Raw genomic sequence first — 21483 nt, forward strand, 5'->3', positions numbered from 1 at the left:
GAGCCTGGCTCCCTGTCCTCCCATCCGCTGCTGGAGTCAGGGTCCCTTCAGCACCCACTGCTCTCTTTCCTCCTCCTTTTCGTTTGTTAGCTTCTGTTTAATCTTTTGGATCTCACTGTTTTAGTGATCATCTTAAGTTCTTCCAGAGTCCCTGGACTTCTGTAGACATCACCTTGGCAGTCAGAGGGCCCCTTCCAGTTGGGAAATTCACCACCACAGGGATGGAACACAGGGGTGTTTGGTATTTAAGTGTGTTCTATTGATAATGAAAAGTTTTGTTTCCCTTATTGTAAAATCTTGAACTCCTCTTTCTGTCTTTTTTTGGGGGGGCCACACTTCATGACGTGCGATGGCGTGCAGAATCTTAGCTCCTGGACCAGGGTTGGAAGCCCTGCCTCCTGCAGTGAAAGCACGGAGTCCTAAGCGCTAAACCACCCAAGGAAGCCCCCTTCCTTCCATCTTTTATTTAAATGCATCTGTGCTCCTAACCCTAATCTTCATCCCCAGCATCCGATTAAATTTGGCCCGAGGGCTCCTCTTTAGAAAACAAGCGGGACTTGGAACATCCCTGATGGTCCAGTTGTTAGGACTCTGCGCTCCCACTGCCGTGGGCAGGGTTTCCATCCCTGGTCTGGGAGCTAAGATCCTGCATGTCGTGGGGTTCAGCCAAAATAAATAAATGAAAACAAACACACAAACAGTCATATCTTAAAAGAAAAGAAAAGCAAGTAGGACTTGGGTTCCCATCGTCCCTCAGTGGCCGCGGCAGAGTATGTGTATAGTGTGCATCCAGACGTGTCTACATACTTGTCTCTGGCATTCCTGTCCCCCCACCTCCTAATGTGCCAACATCTCTGCTTTCAAGTGGAGGTAACCGCTGTAAGTTGACCCTAAAGTGAAGAAAGAAAAAAAATGTCCAATTCCAGATTCTCTCTCCCCAGGGGTAAAAAGCAGAGACCTAGGCATCAGAATTCCTTCCCTGATTACTTACTGAGTCCATGTTGCCATGGGAAACACAGTTTCTCCCAATCTCCCTGCTGGTGGAGGGAAGGCGCAGACAGCAAGAGAAGCCTGGTGGGCTGGACGTGGTAAGGGAGGCCAAGGAGGGAGTGGTCACCCCTTCTGGGGGTCAGGAGGACTTTCTAGAGGAGATAGTGGCCTTTCAATAGGTCTCTAGTTGCAGTCCTTGGGAGCTTATCTAAGCTTGGAGAGCCTCCTTTTCTTAGCAGGAAGTAGAGGAGAACAGTGCTCTTGAAATCGTCTGCAGTAAGTCCCCTGCATGCAAACAAGTTCTGTTCTGAGAGCGTGTTCACAAGTCCACTTGTGGCGGAGGAGGAAAGAATTCACCTGCCCGTGCAGGAAAGGCAGGAGACCCAAGTTCGATCCCTGGGTTGGGAAGACTCCCCTGGAGAAGGAAACGGCAACCCACTCCAGTATTCTCGCCTGGGATATTCCATGCACGGAGGAGCCTGGCGGGTCTATAGTTCATGGGGTTGCGAAGAGTCAGGCATGACTGAGGACACCTTAAGCTTTCTCCAACAAAATTAGCCTAGGCGCCCAACTGGTACAACCAGCTATATGTATGGTACTGTGCCGTAATAGGGTTATAATGCTTTTCACACAAATAGTACATAGAAAACAAATTCAAAAAATAAAAACAAACGTATTTTATCTTACAGTACAGTATCTTGAAAAGTACAGAAGTCAGTACACCAGCTGGTGCTTCTCAGCAGTACAGGTACATCGCAGCTGTTTTTGTCCTTGCTTTCAGACATCCTGAGCTTGAAATAAAGAATTGTGCTCCTATACTCTGTAGAGAACTGTACAGTAAAGTACGCAAAAGGACAGCCGCTTGTAGGGGATGCGGGCGTGTGACAACGTGTGTCAAACGTGGGCTCACTTAATGTGACTGGACATGTGAATGCATGTTTGCATCTCTGAAAGTTCACAACTTGAAAAGTTTGTATGTAGGGGATTTACTATACAAGTCCATGTTCCTGTCCTTTGAAGTAAAAGGTTCTCGTCTCCCAGGCCTCCCTGGAGTCTGAAAAGCTGGCTCAGGAGTTAATGGTTGGGCTTAATCTTTTGCGCCACCTTATTCCTGGCAGCCGGTGCTCTGTGACGGCCTAGAGAGGTGGGGTGGGGAGGGAGGTTCAGCGGGGAGGCGATACGTGTATGCCTAAGGCTGAGTCATGTTGATGTATGGCAGAAACCATCACAATATAGTAAAGTGATTATCCTCCAATTAAAAATAAAAAAAATTAAAACTGAGTTAATTTTTAGGAATGGGAAGACATAGGAAAAAAGAATAGCTGCTGGGCTGGGAAACTGGGAACAGTTCAGACTATAAACCAGCCACGTGGAACATCACCAAACTCACAGTCCCTTGAAAATACAGATTAGACATGGCACACATTCCTGAGTAGTTTTTACAGGTAGCAGACCCCCGCCAGATGAAAATGCTGACCACAAGCATATAGGTCCCAGACTGGTTGAAACCAAAAGGTTGATGATGCTTGAAAATTTACCTTGATGCCAGCACATCCGAAAATTGTGCACAAGCTGATCACATACCCTGCAGCCCCCTCCCTCACGCTACCTTTAAAAACGGGGCAGTCTGGGTCTTTTGAGCTTGAGCTGCCTGTTCTCCTCACCTTGTACCTGCAATAAACCCTGTACTCTGCACCCCTCCTTCAACCCCCGCCCCGGCAATCTGGTGTCTGTAGATCGGCTTTATTGTGCACAGGTGAGCGGACCCAAGACTGGTTTAGTAACACGCTTGCCTATCACTTCCACAAAAGAGGAAGCCAAATCAAATAATGTATGCGAAATGCTTTGTTGTAATTTTTCAGATATCAAAGTTTCATGCAGGTCAGTTACAACTCTGGTCACTCTGCCCTTCTGCAGAAACTCCTGGCCTGTGGCTCCGGTCTGTCGTTTCAGCTCCAGGTCCTGGGCGAGTCCGCCGTTCATACAGATGGTCCTCCCAGGACAACGTCACTCCCTCAGCTCCTGTGATTCTTTTCCCCGCTCCACCTCAGGCCTCCCCCAACCCCCACCAACTGATTACATAATAGAACTCACCAGAAACCCAGAGTTTTGCTAATTCCAGCCTCCTGCTGTCTGATCATGACTTTCCCCTGCTTGGTTGTTTAAGAATTCCCTCTACGCTGGTTCTTTAGTCTAATCAGGCCCTCTGGGGCCCTGAGCATCTCACCCTCTGCCGATTTACCTGCTTGTTTCTTAAAAAGATTAGATTCCCGTGCACATCTTTTTGATAATTCCTTGGCCAAACTCTCCCTTCCATGAAAGTGGCTACTGGTTTCACCCCACCTGCAAAAACATGGCAACATTGACATTACCAAAAATTTTTGACTATTGATCTCAGAGACATCACCAAGTTTCTGAGATCAATGTACTTTCCCCAAAACAGCCCTCTACCCTGGCCAATTTGAGGAGAGCATCTTGCATCTTCATAGACAAAAGTGAATTCATCAGACTTTCCCACCATCTCATGTCCACACCTGCTCACAGCATTCTTTCTCCCTGTCTTCTTGTTTCAAAAACACATTATTTTTTATTTAATTTATTTTATGGAAGTACAGTTGATTTATTATGTTGGCTTAATTTCTGCTGTACAGAAAAGTGATTCAGTTAAACATATATATGTAATGCATTCTTTTTTAATATATTCTTTTCCAGTATGGTTTATCACAGGACATTGAGTATATTTTCCTGTGCTCTACAGAGGACCTTGTTGTGCATCCATTCTATATATAAAAGTTTGCACCTGCTAATTCCATTCTCCCATTCTATCCTTCATTCATTATTTTTTTTAAAAAATGCATTCTCATGGTACCACATTCCTTTCCTTCAGGGCACTCAATCTGTCTGTAATTACTCATTCAATTGTGTGGCTCTCTCTTGGAAGCCTCCCTCCTATTGGACCTTGAGTGGTCAGCCAGGTTGCTTTTGGCCCAGCATTTTATTCACTGGATCTCCTGGCACAGGAAACCTTGGTGACTGACTGGCCGACCGAGGCACATACCGCCCAGCTTCACCCCACCCACTCCACACACTCCATCTAGGCAACAGGGCACCCAGAGCTGACAGGGGCTGAGACATCCTGAAGGAAAAAACATCAGTGTGCTATTTACAGGGTGGAGACAAAAGACTACATCTGCATTAATTTCTAAAGAGTTGGGCTGTTTGTTTTGTTTTGAAATTATCTGCTGAGAGAATTGAGTAGCACACACCCTAAGGGGCAGTGATTATCTGCTAATTAACTTTGTTGATTAACAGCAAATGAGCGTGGGGTTGCAGTTAAAAACTTTGTGAGCCCACATCCACTTGCTTTTGGGTAGTCAGCTCTGCTTTCAGGGAGATTCCCCTGATTCAAAGCCTGCTTTTGGTGACACGCTCTAGCTTGCAGGGCCACATTGGGAGATGATGTCCCTTCTTCACAATGGTCCTGCTTACACATTTTGTACTCCGGGGAATAACAGCCACGCATCCCTCCGTCTGTCACCAGCATTGTTTGTCTTTCTATCCCCTCCCTTGCTTCCAGTGACACAGGCTGGGGCCTGGGGCCCTTTGCTGCAGTGCTCGCACCTGGACATAGAGCAGCAAAATGCAAATAAATTATAAGGGACTAAAAATACCTGCTTGCATGTGCAGTTGTAGCAGATTATGGACAGTGAGTAATTATGGACAAAAAAAGACTAGAAAGAACAATGGCCACTTCTGAGGAGCCAGGAGGAAAAGCAGGGGTTTGGGAGGAAAAGCCGGGTACTGGGCATGCCCCCTGCATACAGCACCACCTAAGGGGTGAGCGACCATCTAAGCCGTCTCTCCAGCCCAACCCCTGAACACGACCTACCCTCACTCCATATAGGGCACAAGCTCGCCTCCCCTTGGGGAGCGAGTGAGCAAGGGAACCTGCTGCTTGTTCTCACTGCCTCCTACCCTGCTGTAGCAGGGACCCCATAAAGCCCTGCCTGAACTCCTTCTGAGCTCTGATCGGTTTCCACTGATTAAGGAAGCCAAGGACACTGGTCAGTAACACCAACTCTGGTTGAATGATCTCTGTTTATTTTTGTGAAAGTCAGAGGTATTAAGAAATTTGAGCTAAAACTTGGAGACATGTCAAAACGATGACAGCTTATCTTTTCAGCATCATACTGGAGAGAAGCGCTTCCCAGAGTGTGGGCTGGGAAATCCCTGGGGATCCTGAAACCGATACAGGGTGTCTGTGAGCTCAAAACTATTTTTGTGATGACATGAAGATATTTGCATTTTCCACTGGATTGACATTTGCAACTGGGACAAAACCAACAGTGGGTGAAACTGCTTGTGTACTAGCACAAATCTTAGCCCTAGTCATTGCATACTTCTTGCCATATACTCACAGTAAAAATAAAAAATTGCTTCACTGACAAAAGCAGTGGTGATATTAATGAATTTTTTGTTATAGCATAATGAATTCTGCCAGCATTTAGAAGATCTGTAGAATTCACTGAATTAACATTTTCTAAATGACCAATCATGATTTCTCATGCATGGGTAAAATATCCATTGAAAATATAAGGCAGACCAAAGGACCTTACTGTAACAATATAAAAAGTTTTCAATGTGATTTCAGAACAAAAGTGACTCATATTGTTCATTGCCATTTGCAAGGAGAAATGACCATTTGTTTCATTTTAATAAAGTGTCAAAGAAAATGATCCAGAATGATCTAGAAGGGTTATTAAAATATTCCTCCTCCCTGTTCTGATAGCATATCTGGGTGAGGTTGGATTCCTTTGGCTACTCAACCAAAATGACACGCTATAACAGATAGAATGTAGAAGCAGATATGAGAATCCAGCTGTGTTCTGTTAAGCCAGACTTCAAAGAAAATATACCAAGATGTAAAATATACCCACTTTTCTTACTAAAAAATATTTTTTGTTGGAAAATATAGTTATTTTTTACAAAGGTATGTTATTTAAAATTTACATTAATCTACAGTGGGTTTATTGGTTTCCCAGGTGGTTCAGTGGTAAAGAATCTCCCTGCCAATTCAGGAGACATAGGAGACACGGGTTCAATTCTCGGGTCGGGAAAATCCCCTGGAGGAGGAAATGGCACCCACTCCAGTATTCTTGCCTGAGAAATCCCATGGAGAGAGAAACCTGGTGGGCTACAGTCCATGGGGTCACAAAGAGTCAGACATGATTTAGCGACTGAGCATGCACACATAATGGGCTTATTATTATTATTATTTTAAAATAGTATTTTTAAAACCCTTAATTTTAATTTTTATTGCATCAAGTATTACTAGATATAACTCACATCCACAAAGCTCTTTGGGATGCCCTTCTACTGGATTCTCCAATGATCAGTTTTGTATAAGTTTGATGTGTGTTCACACTTGACATGAAAATCATGTTTCTTAAACACATGATGAGAATTTCATTTTGATAAGGGACAAGGGCAAAAATGTTGGTAGAACTGTCCACCTCTCCTCACCTCATGGTTATGCACACTGGGAAGGACCAGCCCAAAGTCCCCTCTGAATGCCGGGCCCGCCTCTCTAGCTGTACCCTTATCTGCCGCCCAGACTGAGATGTCTCACCTGGACACAGGGTTCCCAAACCCATCACACAGAGCTGTGACACGTTCAAGTGACTCACTCTTGTCTAGCTGAGGCTCAGCAATCTGGGTGTGTTAGTCAATATGGTCTGCTACAAAAGAATAACACAGGCTTAAACAAAAATTACTTTTCTCACTGTTCTGAAGACCAGAAATCCAACATCAAAATGCTGCCATTTGGTTTTCTGTGAGGACCATCAAATTCAGACTTAAATCGAAGAAAGTAGGGGAAACGACTAGACCATTTAGGTATGACCTAAATCAAATCCCTTTTGATTATACAGGGGAAGTGACAAATAGATTTAAGGGATAAGTTCTGATATAGTTTCTGAAGAACTCTGAATGGAGGTTTGTGACATTGTACAGGAGGCAGGGATCAAGGTCATCCCCAAGAGAAAGAAATGCAAAAAAAAAAAAAAAAAAAGGCTGTCCGAGGAGGCCTTACAAATAGCTGTGAAAAGAAGAGAAGCAAAAAGCAAAGGAGAAGAAGAAAGATATACCCATTTGAATACAGAGTTCCAAAGAATAGCAAGGAGACATAAGGAAGCCTTCCTCTGTGGTCAGTGCAAAGAAATAGAGGAAAACAACAGAATGGGAAAGACTAGAGATCTCTTCAAGAAAATTAGAGATATCATGGGAACATTTCATGCAAAGATGGGCACAATAAAGGACAGAAGTGGTAGGGACCTAACTGAAGCAGGAGATATTAAGAAGAGGTGGCAACAATACACAGAAGAACTGTACAAAAAAGATCTTCATGACCCAGATAATCACAACGGTGTGATCACTCACCTAGAGCCAGACATCCTGGGATGTGAAGTCAAGTGGGCCTTAGGAAGTACCACTATGGACAAAGCTAGCGGAGGTGATGGAATTCCAGTTGAGCTATTTCAAATCCTGAAAGATAATGCTGTGAAAGTGCTGCACTCAATATGCCAGCAAATTTGGAAAACTCAGCAGTGGCCACAGGACTGGAAAAGATCGGTTTTCATTCCAATCCCAAAGGAAGGCAATGTTAAAGAATGCTCAAACTACCGCACAACTGCACTCATCTCACATGCTAGTAAAGTAATGCTCAAAATTCTCCAAACCAGGCTTCAGCAATATGTGAACTGTGAACTTCCATATGTTCAAGCTGGATTTAGAAAAGGCAGGGGAACCAGAGATCAAATTGCCAACATCCACTGGATCATCGAAAAAGCAAGAGAGTTCCAGAAAAACATCTATTTCTGCTTTATTTACTATGCCAAAGCCTTTCACTGTATGGGTCATGACAAACTGGAAAATTCTTAAAGAGATGGGAATACCAGACCACCTGACCTGCCTCTTGAGAAATCTGTGTTCAGGTCAAGAAGCAACAGTTAGAACTGGACATGGAACGACAGACTGGTTCCAAATAGGGAAAGGAGTACATCAAGGCTGCAGATTGTCACCCTGCTTATTTAACGTATATGCAGAGTACATCATGAGAAACGCTGGGCTGGATGAAGCACAAGCTTGAATCAAGATTGCCAGGAGAAATATCAATAACCTCAGATATGCAGATGACACCACCCTTATGGCAGAAAGTGAAGAGGAAATAAAGAGCCTCTTGATGAAAGTGAAAGAGGAGAGTGAAAAAGTTGGCTTAAAGCTTAACATTCAGAAAACTAAGATCATGACATCCGGCCCCATCACTTCATGGCAAATAGATGGGGAAACAGTGGAAACAGTGACAGACTTTATTTTTGGGGGCTCCAAAATCACTGCAGATGGTGACTGCAGCCATGAGACAAAAAGACGCTTACTCCTTGGAAGAAAAGTTATGACCAACCTAGACAGCATATTAAATAACAGAGACATTATTTTGCCAACTAAGGTCCATCTAGTCAAAGCTATGGTTTTTCCAGTAGTCATGTATGGATGTGAGAGTTGGACTACAGAGAAAGTTGAGTGCTGAAGAATTGATGCTTTTGAACTGTGGTGTTGGAGAAGACTCTTGAGTCCCTTGAACTGCAAAGAGATCCAACCAGTCCATCCTGAAGGAGATCAGTCCTGGGTGTTCATTGGAAGGACTGATGCTGAAAGTGAAACTCCAGTACTTTGGCCACCCGAAGAGAAGAGCTGACTCATTTGAAAAGACCCTGATGCTGGGAAAGATGGAAAGTGGGAGGAGAAGGGGATGACAGAGGATGAGATGGTTGGATCGCATCACAGACTCAACGGACATGAGTTTGAGTAAGTTCTGGGAGTTGGTGATGGACATGGAGGCCTGGCATGTTGCAGTCCATGGGGTCACAAAGAATCGGACACGGCTGAGCAGCTGACTGGTCCGACTGACTGAACTGAGGACCGTCATGGAAGCACTGGCTCCTGGCCTCTCTCCTTGGTTTGCAGGTGGCCAGCTCCTCGTTGGTCCTCATGTCATCTTTCTCCTGTGCATGTGAGCCCTTGCTGGCTCTTTGGATCCGTATTTCCTCTTCTTAGAGGGACATCAGTGAAAGCAGATTAGGGCCCACTCTGAAGACCTTGTTATAACTTAATCACCTTCCTAAAGGCCTTGTCTCCAAATGCCACCACATTTTGAGGTCCTAAGGGTGAGGGCTTCAGCACATGAACTTGAGGGGGACACAGCTCAGCCTGGGGACTCCCTGGCAGCTCAGTGGTAAAGAACCCATGTGCAATGCAGGAGACGTGGCTTTGATCCCCAAATCGGGACAATCCCCTGGAAAAGGAAATGGCAACCCAATATTCTTGCCTAGGAGATCCCATGGACAGAAGAACCTGGCAGGTTCATGTGGTGAGAAAAGAGTGGGACACAACTTAGCAACTAAAGAAGAACTCAGCCTGCAACACTGGGTCAGCTGTCTGTTACCTCTTGGGTGCAGCACAAACCTAGACCAGCTCAATGGCACTCAACAATAGATAGCTATTTAGCTTACTGGTTGGGCTTGGTCTTGCAGCAGGGGTCCACTGCAGGCTGGCCAGGTGACCCTGACTTGCTCAGCCAGATTCCCAGGGGCTGGCTGGCTCTTGGCCTATCCAGAATTGCCTTGGCTGGGACCATTCAGATGGCCAGGCTCTACAGTCCCCTTGTCTTCTCTTTGAGCAGACTACCCCAACCATGTCCTTCTCAAGCTGATGGGAAATGGCAAAGCAGACCAAGTTCAGAGTGAAGACACCTTGAAGGCCTCTGCTTCTGTCATGTACCCCTACATCCCACTGTTTTAAGATAGATGCTCTAGACTGAATATTTGAGTCTCCCCAAATTTATCTGTTGAGACATAACGCCAAATGCAATGGTCTTAAGAGGTGGGCCCTTTGGGAGGTGATTAAATGAGGGTGAAGTCCTCACGAATTTGATTTGTGTCTTTATGAAGAGACCCCAGAAAGCTCCCTTACTCTGTCTGCTCTGTGAGGAAAGAAGGATAAGATTGTGGTCTGTGAACCAGGAAGTAGGCTCTCGGCTGTCACAGAATCTGCCAGTTTCTTGACTTCCCTTCCTTAAGAACTGTGAGAAATGAACTTTTATTGTTTATAATCATTCTGTTACAGCAGCCCAGGCAGAGTAAGACATCAGTAATATGGTCAAGCACTGAATTGGGGCAGGAGGGTACCACAAGGTCACAGCAAAGGGTGGGAATGGCGGGGGGGAGGGTTAAAAGCTGGAGCCACTAATGAAGTCAGGCTCACAGACTCTGAGCTTAGAGCTGTCATTGTTCTTCTGGTTAAGCCCTTCTTGAGTCTAGTTGACTTTTCATTTGGTTCCATCTTATAAAATGAGGAAATAGACATGTGTTTATCATGTATCAACTATTCTAGTCATTTTATCATACTGTCTCATTTAATTTCCCCAACAACCCTAAGAAGTAGGCACTATTGTTATTTTTTAATTTTGTTTTGTTGAAGCATAGTTGATTTATAATGTTGTGTTAATTTCTGCTATATAGTAAAATGACTTACATATATGTATACACACACTCTTTTTCATATCCATTTTCATTATGGTTTATCACAAGATATTGAATAGAGTTCCCCGTGCTATACAGTAGGCCCTTGTTGTTTATCCGTTCTCCACAATAGTTTACATTTGCTCATCCCAGACTCCCAAACCGTCTCACCTCATCTTCCCCTTTGGCGACCACAGGTCTGTTCTCTATGTCTGTGAGTCTATCTTGTAGATAAGTTCATTTGTATCATTTTTTAAAGATTCTACATAAAAGTGGTATAATAAGATATTTGCCTTCCTCTGTCTGACTTAACTTCACTTAGTATGATGTTGCCAATGGCATTATTTCATTTCTTTATAGCTGAGTAGTATTCACCACATCAAGAAATAGGCATTATTATCCACATTTAACAGATGAGGAAACAGGCTTAGAAAAAGTTAAATAACTCATCCAAAATGACTCTGTAGGAAAAAATTTTTATCTAGATCCTGAGAGCTTTCTCCCTCACCAGTACTTTTTAAACCTTTCCATCTGAATTATTCTATGAGTGGAGGAAAGTGAATTCACACCCCTACGGAGCCTGAGGGCTACTGCCCAAATTGCCCATAGGAGTCTGAAAATTCTTCAAATTCTACATTTTCTCTTAAAAATTAATATCTATTTGGCATCCTACTTCATCACATATCCTTTTAGCTGTGAAAACTGCTGATATCTTTAAGCAGAATAGATGCTCCTGTAAGAAACGCGTGTTTATTGGGTGTCCTGCAGACCCCCGGCCTGCAGCTGCGTCCTTGGGAGCTTGCCCAGCCCAGTTTGTGAGGCATGGCCATTGCACCAGGCAGCTTTCCCGGACAGTGAAACTGAACGGCAGGCCTTGTTTGGCTGTTAGTATGTACCATGGCAAATGGATGTGACAGACTTTTGGCATCTCCTGTCACTTTTTCTTGACATTGTCAGACACTTCAGTGCTCTTACATTTAATTTGTCAATGGTGTTTCCTTACAGAAGCCAGAGCAGCCTAGCAAGAAAAGGGTGGCATGGATCCTGGGCTTTTGGGGTCTGCTGCTTACATGCTCCTTTAGAACTGACCTGTTTTCTTTCAGAGCTCAATTAGGTATTGACATCAAAGCTGGCTTGAAAGGTGCATTAGAGATGAAAGATCCAGTTCAACATCCTGTTAGGACACAATATTTCTATGCCTTCAAGGAGCTCAGAGTTTCTTTTTAACAGCATTCAAGATCAACTTGTGACCTCAAGGTAGACTTGGGTACCTCATGGAGGATTTTTACAGTTTTGACCAAGGCAATGTGTAAATGAGTCTCTGGTTAGAACCTTGCATCTCTGGTTAGAATCTTGAGTCTCTTGTTAAAACCTTCAGTATCTGTCACCCCTGGAGGAATGGATAAAGAAGGCGGGGTATGTATATGTTAATACAGTGGAATATTACTCAGCCACAAAGCAGAACAGAATTGTGCCATTTGCAGAGATGTGGATGGGCCTAGAGACTGTCATACAGACAGAAGTCAGAAAGAGAAAAACAAAAATCATGAATTAACACATATATGTGGAATCTAGAAAAATGGTACATATGAACTTATTTACAAAGCAGAAATAGAGACACAGACATGGAGAACAAATGTATGGATACCAAAGAGAGAGAGGCAGAAGGTGGATGACTTGGGGGATTGGGATTGACATGTATACACTGCTCTGTATAAAACAGCTGACTCCTGAGAACTTACCATAGAGAGTGAGGACCTCTGTCCAGAGCTGTGTGGTGACAGAAGGGGTGTGTGTACACATATGCAGCTGATTCATTTTCTGGACAGCAGAAACGAATACAGCATTGTAAAGCAAATACACTCCAATTAAAAAACCCCTGACTCTCTGACTAGAACCTTGAGTGTTCCGTTAGATGGTTGTGATAGGAATATGGGCTTTTTAAGTCTTTCAGAAGCATCAGGTCATTGTCACACACCTGTGACCCACATCGTATGCATTGGGATCAGCTCAAAATTTGCTGTCTGTGGTAAACGACTCCGTGTTTTGCTTTGCATTCTCTTGACCTCACCTCTGAGTTCAGTCGTGACTGGAGAGGACAGTTCTGCTCAGGCTTTGGTTCTCTTGCTGCTGATGGTGTCTGGCCTTGAGGATATGCCACTTGGCTTGGCCTTCTGCCCTAGGGCCCTTTCAGTCACGCACGGGGTGTGTCCAGATGTGCAGAGGAGTTAAAACTTTCAGGGACAATCCTTTACTACCCAGAAAAGGATGTGACCGGACCAAGGCTCCTGTCTCGTCTTTCTGGCGGATAATCCTGAGCGGCACTGTGTATACTGCTGAGGGGTCCTTTTGGACTAGGAACTCCTGTTGCCCATAGCAGTGACCTTGACAATGCCTTCTTTGTTTGACTTTTCATCCTTCCCTGTCTCAGTCGCCACAGACCTTGTTTCCTTGGATTCCCCCCAGCACAGATGGCCTGCACCCAAGCCTCTGCTCTCCAGGGAACTGACGCTAAGACACTGTCCTCTCTAGTTGGGTTCCTCTGGGCAAGGTGTTTTGCTTGTTTGGTTTTTCTCAGTTGCCTCAACCCTTTGAGGACTGAAGTCCCTTCCAGCTTTGAAAGTCTATAATTCTCTTTGAATGTCTCTTTCCTCTTGGGGACTCTTTCTCTTCCCAATTCATTCATCAGCCATACCTTTGACATCCAGATTCGTTGGCTCTTCAATTTCATATGAGCCATTTCATACTCCTGGGTGTTCTGAAAGGATTCCAAGCATGGCCTCCTTGGAGACCTTTTCTTTTTCTTGGTGTAGGACTCTAATGGCATCCCATTTTAGAAACAAAATGCAGGTATTCTTTGCATTCTGGGCTTTAGCGCCAAGACACTGAGCCTCATTGTGAAATTTATAGTCAGTTATTTCTCAGTTGACAATTGTTCTTCCTTTACAAAAAACATCTGACTCTTCATCATTTGATTTGACTAATGAAAGGCTGCCCATCTAGAAAAGGCTACTTGCTGCTTGACATGGAGACTTTGGTCTCACTGATTGCACCAGATCACTCAGGACGAGGAGTGGCGCAGAGTAATAGGGAACTTCGTGTTTCTGTCTGCTGCTACCTGGCTCCAATCATGTCCTTGAAGATCCTTAACTGTGAGCTTGTGCCTGTGTGTGTGACAGGGGTGGAACTAGGGGATTGCAAAGTGCTGGGGATAGACTCACCCCATTTCTGATTTTTAATAAACATTTTCTGTGTTGTAGGAATTCACTCTACTTCCTGAATATGAATTACATTGAACCCCCACCTAGAGTTCCAGCCTACAGCAACTGGGACCTCGTACCAACTGTGTTTGATGAGCCACATGACATGTGCCTTATGAGCATTGTCACAATAACTCTGCAGACAGATATTATTGTCTTCATTTTGATTAGTGAGGAAACAGCTAATTCAATAGACTCGAGTCCTCTAGTTCTTTTTAAAAAAGTTTTTAAAATTCGAAAGGTAGATGGTTTATAATGTGTTAATTTCTCCTATACAACAAGGAGAAGGAAATGGCAACCCACTCCAGTATTCTTGCCTGGAAAAATCCCATGGACAGAGGAGCCTGGCAGGGTACAGTCCACGGGGTTGCAAGAATCAGACACAACTTAGCGACTAAACCACTCTCCCACCATACAACAAAGTGATTCAATTATAAATATATGTTATATTATATTATTTTTCATATTCTTTTCCATTTTGGGTTATTTCAAGATATCGAGTGTAGTTCCCTGTGCTATACAGTAGGACCTTGTTGTTTATCCATTTGGAACACAGTAGTGTGTATCCATAGTAGACCTGTGTATCTCCTAGTTTATCGCTCCCCCTACTTACTCATGGTAGGTGCTTAATAAATATTTGCTGAAGAAACCAGTGAGCAAGTGTGACTCAGGAGTTATGAGTTTATCCTAGGTGGCAGAGCTGTCTGGGATAAACCCACACACATCTGGCTGACTCCTATGCCTGCCCTTACCCCCAGGGCATCCGTTTCACTCCATCCAAGTATCTACACTCTCCAGACATTTTGCCATTGCTATCTGTGTACCCAACTCATTTCTGAATCAATATCTTGGTTCTCCTTTCTCTACCAGTCTACAATATCTCTCTCCTTTCCATTTATCCAGTTTCTTGCTTTCCTTCAAAGTCATATGTTGGTTAAACACACACAGTAACTGAGATTGTTTTGCACATATAATTTCACAACACTTCCTTCAGCTCAAGTTATTAAAGACTGTTTGTAAATACGACACTTTAGAGCTGCCTGGGTGGGAAGGCAGGGTTCAAGTTGGCTCAGTGGAATGCTGGTTAAAAGCTAAAGGGCTCAGAGGTGAGAGAGCTGGTATCAGTCTAATATCTTATTCTTGCCTTAGGAAGTTGACCTCCACACAACTAATTTTTTTCACTTGTGAGAGAAGGGGACTGGCTGCCATGATATCAGCTCTCTTGCACTCTAAATCACTTGATTTTGTGACGCCAAGGTGAGCAAAATGAATGTGATAGCAAAGTCCATTTATAGAATAAATTTTGCCCTTAAGATGTTTCCGCTTCGGTCCTGCCCGCTGATGTTCATTCACAGTTTCTGTGTCAGGAAGGCAGGGCTGTGCTGACCTTGAGATCTGTACCTTTCTGTCCCCTTCTGGGCATGATATTATCTCTTCTCTGTACTGTTAGACCTCATGATATCTGTCTTCAAGCGGGGTGAAAATAACAGCTTCACCCCTGCCTGGTCCAATGGGGGTGGGATGTGGGGGAGGCGTCCAGGGGCAGGTACAATTCCAGCCCTGCATCCCCACTGCACACCCAGCAGTGGGCCAGATACCCTGGGAGGCAATGCCTGACCACAGCCCCATGCATGGCCTCCCAGCATTCTTTCCACTGCAGAAATTTGTTACCACTTCCTTATAAACGGAAAGGAACTGAAAGTCTGCTGTCCACTGCCATATTAAGCGTCCTCAGGTACTTTAAGTAATGGGGTACCAAGCTATTGCTCAAGTTTTCAAGTCCAAGAATTGCAGTCCACAACAATAACATCCTCCCAACATGTGATCAGCCATCACCAGGTTGGCCCCCCTGGGACATTCTAATAAGCGGTAATTCCTTCCCAAATGAAATGTTCTCATACTACAGTTGCCTTTTAATTAAACTATCATTGTCTCTAGAATTTAATGATCCTAATCTTCCAGAAAAGGAGGAAAAGACAAGGTTTTACCAGGTGGTGTTCCTGGGTTTACACAGACCTGTTGATTTAAATGAGTTCAGTTACTTCGAGTAAGTAAAAGGTGCCAATGAATGTGGATCCTATTCCATGGATGTCTTAGGATTGTTTTCTCACTTTGTGTGAACAGTTAAAAGTGGTGGGTACATGCACAGGCTCTGGGACCAGTCTGCCTGGGTCCTAATATTATGTCTGCCACTTAGTTGCTACGTGATGTGGGCAAAGTAGTTAACAACTTTGTGCCTTAGGTTTCCTCATCTGAGAAATGGCAGTACTCCTGGTGCCTAATTTGGGAGGTTGTTGAGAGAACCATGTTAATTAAAGCTTCAAATGCTTAGAACAGTTCCTGGCATCTAGTGCTATGTAAGTGCTAAATATACTTACCTCAGTTTTCGTCATCATATCATCATCATCATTAGGATCCCAGTTCCAGACTGTCTGTATCAGGACTGGTCAAAGACCAAACACAAGTAAGCGTCTTTATTACTAATGGTTACTGTTAAGGCTTTTGTATGGTTACTGTTTTGTTTTAATGGAAAGAGTTCTATGCAAAGTATAGCCCTGACTTTTAAAAAAAATTATTTAATTTTAATTGAAGGATAATTACAATGTTATGTTGGTTTCTGCCATATATCAGCGTGGATCAGCCACAGGTTACGTATATCCCCTCCATCTTGAACCTCCCTCCCCCCTCCCATCCCATCCCACCACTCCAGGTTGTTACAGAGTCCTGGTTTGAGTTCCCTGACTCATGCAGCGAATTCCCACTGGCTATCACTCCATTCATCCCATTCTCCTCTTCCTACCCCCTTACCCTCTGTCTATGAGTTCTGTTCTTTATGTCTGTGTCTCCATTGTTACCCTGCAAATAGGATCATTGGTACCATCTTTCTAGATTCCATATATATGCATTAATATATGATATTTGTTTTTTTCTTTCTGATTTACTTCACTCTGTGGTGGCTCAGATGATTAACAATCTGCTGTAATATAGGAGACCCAGGTTTGATACCTGGGTTGGGAAGATCCTCTGGAGAAGGAAATGACAACCCATTCCAATATTCTGCCTGGAGGATTCCATGGACAGAGGAGACTGGTGGGCTATAGTTCATGGGTTTGCAAAGAGTCAGATACAACTGAGCGACTAACACTTTCACTCACTCTGTATAATAGGCTCTAGGTTCACACACCTCATTAGCACTGATTCAAATCCTTTTTTTGGCTGAATAATCTGGTCCCATCACTTCATGGCAAACAGAAAGGAAGTAAGGAAAAGTCACTCAGTCATGACTGACTATTTGCGACCCCATGGACTGTAGCCTACCAGGCTCCTCCGTCCTTGGGATTTTCCAGGCAAGAGTACTGGAGTGGGTTGCCATTTCCTTAGGGAAAAAATGGAAACAGTGACAGATTTTATTTTCTTGGGCTCAAAAATCACTGCGGATGGTGACTGGAGCCATTAAATTGAAAGATGCTTGCTCCTTGGAAGAAAAACTATGAAAAACCTACACAGCATATTAAATAGCAGAGCCATAATTTTTTCAACAAAGGTCTGAATAGCCAAACTATGGTTTTTCCAGTAGTCATGTATGGATGGGAGAGTTGGACCATAAGGAAGTCTGAGCACTGAAGAATTGATGCTTTTGAACTGTGGTGTTGAAGAAGACCCTTGAGAGTCCCCTGGACAGCAGAGAGATCCAACCAGTCAGTCCTAAAGGAAATCAACCCTGAATATTCATTGGAAGGACTGTTGCTGAAACTCCAACACTTTGGCCACCTGATGCCAAGAGCTGACTCATTAGAAAGGACCCTCATCAAAAGGTTGAGGGCAGGAAGAGAAGGGGGTGACAGAGGATAAGATGGTTGGATGGCATCATCAACTCGATGGACATGAGTTTGAGCAAATGCTGGGACAGTGAAGGACAGGGAAGCCTGGCGTGCTGCAGTCCATGGGGTCACAGAGTCGTACATGATTGAGTGACTGAACAACGACAATAATCCATTGCGTATGTGTGCCACACTTTCTTTATCCATTCATCTGTCGATGGACATCTAGGTAGCTTCCACGTCCTAGCTATTGCAGAGTGCTGCAATGAACATTGCAGTACATGCGTCTTTTTCAATTGTGGTTTTCTCAGGGCATATGCCCAGTATTGAAATTTTTGGGTCATATGATAATTTTATTCCTAGTTTTTTAAAGACTCTCCATACTGACTTCCGTAGTGACGGTATCAATTTACATTTACACCAAAAGTGCAAGAGGATTCCCTTTTCTCCTCATCCTCTCCAACGTTTATTGTTTGCATATTTTTTGATGATGGTCATTCTCTCCAGTGTGAGGTGATATCTCATTGTAGTTTTGATTTGCATTTCTCTAATAATGAGCTATGTTGAGTATCTTTTCATGTGTTTATTAGCTATCTGAATGTCTTCTTAGGAGAATGTCTGTTTAGGTCTTTGACCACTTTTTAATTGGGATATTTCTTTTTCTGTTTCTGAGATGCATAAACTGTTTATATATTTTGGAAATTAATCCTTTGTCAGTTGTTTCATTTGCTATTATTTTCTCCCATTCTGAGAGTTGTCTTTTCACCTTACTTATAGTTTCCTTGGGCTTCCCTGGTGGCTTAGGTGGTAAAGAATCTGAATGCACTGCAGGAGACCTGGGTTCAGTCTTGGGGTTGGGAAGATCCTCTGGAGGAGGGCGTGGCAACTGGAATCCCATGGACAGAGGAGCCTGGCAGGCTGTAGTCCATTGGGTCACAAAGAGTCAGACATGACTGAGTGGCTGAACACAGTAGAGTTTCCTTTGCTCTTTGCTGCTTAAAGCTTCTAAGTTTAATTAGGTTCTACTTGCTTATTTTTTTTTCCCCCATTACTCTAGGAGATGGGTCATAGAGAGTTAACTGTGATTTATGTCACAGAGTTTTCTATGTTTTCCTCTAAGAGTTTTATAGTTTCTGGTCTTACATTTAGGTCTTTAATCCATTTCGAGTTTATTTTTGTGTATGGTGTCAGGAAGGGTTCTAATTCTTTTACAGACAGCTGTCCAGTTTTCCCATTGCCACTTATTGAAGAGACTATCTTTGCCCCATTGCATATTCTTGCCTCCTTTGTCAAAGATAAGGTGCCCATAGGTGTGTGGGTTTATCTCTGGGCTTTATATATTGTTCCATTGGTAACTCTGATTTTTTAAAAAAATATTTTATTGAAGTATAGTTGATTTACAATGTTTCATTAATTTCTGCTATACAACAAAGTTATTCAAATAAATACATACATACATCCTTTTTCATATTCTACTTCATTCTGGCTTATCACAAGATATTGAATATAGTTTCCTGTGCTATATAGTAGGACCTTGTTGTTTATACACTCTATATATATTAGTTTGCATCTGTTAACCCCAAACTTCCAGTCTGTCCCTTCCCCTTGGTGGCCAACGTTCTGTTCTCTGTGTCTGAGAGTCTGTTTCATAGATAAGTTTATTTGTGTCATATTTTAAATTTCACATATAAGTAATATCATATGGTATTTATCTTTTTCTGACTTACTTTAACTCTGACTTCTGAGCATGACTATTTATGTATTATTTTAGGGTCTGGAAATAATTGAATATATAGAATTATATGAAGATTTATGGGGGTCATGGGTGCTTTGGGGGTAGAACAGATGAGTGTTTAGAGGGGAAAGGCATGACTGCTATTCCATCTTTGACCAAGAAGACTTGAGAGACTTCTTGAGAGACAAGAAACTCTTCTCAGTGGGATTCCCCAGGACTCAGCAAGATTTCACAAAGTGACCAAAGAGTCTGCTCCAATCGACTCTGCCTTCTCTGTGTCCTCTGTCTGTGGTGTATTAGGTTCTTGGTGCCAGTTCTTCACTTTATCCATGCCATTTGCCCTGCAATTTGTTCTTTCAATGCAATATAGAATCTACTTTCTTGTTCCTGGATGTTGGACTCAGTCATGTGCCTTTCTTTAGCTAATGGAATGTGGACAGAAGTGACAGGTCCAGGACTTAAGACACACTGCCTGTTCTGTTCAATCCACTTTTCATCTACTCTCACCATCAGAATGACATGCCCTGGCTAGCCAGCTCATCCAAGGTGGATGAGAGCCATGTATAGCAGACCTGCACCCAACTTGAGCACAGCCAAGATATCAGAATCACCCCAGTGGACCGCAGATGCATGAGAAATAGATGTTTATTGTTATATGCCAAGAAATCTTGTGGTTGTTTGTTACATAGAAGTCTCTGATGATAGATTATTTTTTATTAATATGATAATCCTCTACCCCATCATGTTGATAGCTGTATTCTTTTGAAGATTTGAGTATATTAGCTAGGGAGGCATTCAGTTGAATATAATGCATCAGTTAGAAAAGCATGCATGTGGAGGAAGTCAATTCATGGCTAGTACAGTTGCCAAGTGATGCACTGGAAACCAGAGCCTTTGTATATCATTTTCTGCTGTTCTTAGCATGTAGCCTCCATTCTTATTTATGTCGACTCATGTTTTACAGATGGCTGTTCCAAATCCATCCAAGTTCCAACAGGAAGCAGAAAAAAGAAGCACGTAAGTTTAAATGAAAGCCTGACAACTGAGGCTGCCCATCTTAAAAAATCTCTTTTCCAAGCCCTATCTGGAGATATCCATTTACATCTCATTGGCCATAACTGAGTCTCATGGTCAACCTGGGATAGTGAGCAGTTTCAGTTCATGAATTGTTATTGTAAACAAATTTGGGGTTATGTTATCAATAATGAAGGCAACAGAGAGTATGGAGTAGGCAGCTCACAGAGTTTGTTAGGAGGATCTGAGGTCAGGGTTGGCAAACAACAGCCCACCAGCTGCCCATTGTTCATAAAGTCTATTGGAACACAGCTCATTTACAGGTTGCTGTTTTGTTGCTAAGTAATGTCTGACTCTTCGTGACCCCATGGCCTATAGCCAGTCAGGTTCCTCTGTCCATGTGATTCCCAGGCAAGAATACTGAAGTGGTTTGCTATTTCCTCCTCCAGGGATTGAACTTGTGTCTCCTGCAATGGCAGGGGGATTCTTTACCACTGAGCCACCTGGGAAGCCCAATATAGTGGTATGTATCTTTTAATCCCGAACTCCTAGTTTATCTCCCCCTGGCAACTCCTGCTGTCCCCTCTGGTAACCATAAGTTTGTTTTCTATGTCTGTGAGTCTGTTTTTGTTTTGTAAGTAAGTTAATTTGTGTAATTGTTTAGATTCCACATAGCAGTGATATCATATGATATTTGTCTTCGTCTGACTTGCTTCACTTAGTTTGATAATTTCTAGGTCCATCTATATTGTTGCAAATGACATTCTTGTTTTTACCTTTTCAGTGATAGATTAGTCTCTTCCTAGCTTGTCTTCCTTAACTTCCTTGTCTGAATGACCTGATTTATTTTCTTTGTGGAGCTTATCTCTGTCTATATATTTGTGTGCTTGTTTGTTGGCTATCTTTCCTTCTGGATTGCAAGCTCCATGAAAGCAATGATCTTGTATGTCTAGTTAGTGGCTGAAACCTCTGCACCCAAAACAGATCTAACCACATGACAGGAGGTTGATGATTCTTTGTGACCGATCTTGCCTGCAAATGTCAGGAGATTTTAATTCAATGATGTCTATTGCTGTCATAGCAGCAGA

The 21483-nt window shown here is 43.2% G+C and overlaps 1 long non-coding RNA gene across 2 annotated transcripts in view; it reads left to right on the forward strand.

Annotated features, from left to right (window-relative positions):
* LOC122688715 overlaps positions 1-20894 on the forward strand; it is a 33747-nt gene extending 12853 nt beyond the window's left edge. For both annotated transcript variants that reach the window (XR_006339550.1, XR_006339551.1), the window contains 2 exons: positions 20346-20398; positions 20845-20894. This is a non-coding gene — a long non-coding RNA (uncharacterized LOC122688715). The remainder of the gene's footprint in view (positions 1-20345; positions 20399-20844) is intronic.
* Positions 20895-21483: the final 589 nt, after the last annotated feature.

Source organism: Cervus elaphus, chromosome 33 (genome assembly GCF_910594005.1).
Source record: "Cervus elaphus chromosome 33, mCerEla1.1, whole genome shotgun sequence".
In the NCBI taxonomy this organism is placed as follows: domain Eukaryota; kingdom Metazoa; phylum Chordata; class Mammalia; order Artiodactyla; family Cervidae; genus Cervus; species Cervus elaphus.